The sequence below is a fragment of the Penaeus monodon genome, chromosome 21 (genome assembly GCF_015228065.2).
Source record: "Penaeus monodon isolate SGIC_2016 chromosome 21, NSTDA_Pmon_1, whole genome shotgun sequence".
NCBI classification, from domain to species: domain Eukaryota; kingdom Metazoa; phylum Arthropoda; class Malacostraca; order Decapoda; family Penaeidae; genus Penaeus; species Penaeus monodon.
In genome coordinates this window covers 37683594-37684797 of record NC_051406.1, presented here as the reverse complement: position 1 = coordinate 37684797, position 1204 = coordinate 37683594, and positions in this window count along the sequence as shown.

Sequence of the window (1204 nt, the reverse complement as noted above, 5' to 3'; positions counted from 1 at the left end):
TATATACAATAAATAAGCATGTCAAACGGAATATGGAGTAAACAAACAGACTAATAGAGAGACTGATTGAAAGATACATACATATTTATACGCTTAATTCCGAAGCTTGCTACCAAAGTGTATTTACCTGAGACTTAACTCGCAAAGCAGCCGAGGAAGTTTGTAAACTACTTTAAAGTTTTCTTCTAAATGATGAGGAAACTGTCGAACTCTGGGCCCTCGACGCTAATTCCCCTGCTGACACTGCTGTCACCATCACGCGACACCATACTCACTCGTTCGCTCTGCCAGGAAACAGTGCTTAAGGGAAAGACTCTCTTGACGACAGCATAAAAGCTACAGCGGTTATTTTTTTCTTCTTTTTTTTGTAATTTTTGGAAACACTCTCGGACTGCAGCATAAAAGCCATTGTGTTTTTTTTTGTCATTTCCTGGAAACCCGCTGCAAGTACACCATAAAAAATTACAGCAATTATTTTTTCCTTTTCTCTTTTTGTGTATTTTCAGAAAACACTTTTCCTACACCATAGAGGCTACCGCATTGTTTTGTATTATATTGGCAAATCGCCTGTATCGTCATCAGTACCATGCGCTATGGTAGGTAATTACGTAACTGAGGGATATAATTACAGCGTTAATTTTGTAATGAAGCTAATATTGTTTTAACTGAATTTTATACTAGCAATCACGGTATCACTGGCATATCATATAGGCCTACAAATGAAGCGTTAACTAAATCAGGTGCATTATGATGCGTTAATATTTTCACAATCACATTTCAAGCTTATTGAATGCATTATTTATATCATATTAGCTACATCATTAGTTAAAATAGTTACATTAGTTAAATGGGCGGTCGCCGCTGATTGGGGCTTTATTATTAGCCTCGATACAGTGAACAGTGCCACAACAGTTGGGGCTCTGTAACTCCATCTTAATTATGTTAGCGAACTAATCAGTGCCCTTGTGCGAGGCCTTCTTATCCTGTTGCATGCCGGGTGGTTAGGGTGTCTTTCAGTCAAAAGAGCAGGGCGCGGTGAGCTCTATTGAACCTGCAGTCTCTCACAACGGTGCGGGCTTCTCGGGAACTCCGTTGTGTTCACCGTAACGTAGAATAGGTGTTCAGTTGTTCGGCTGGATCAAGGCTACCGTAGCTGGAACATCCCACCATGGCGCTGGGAGATCACTGAGACAAAGCCTCGCAA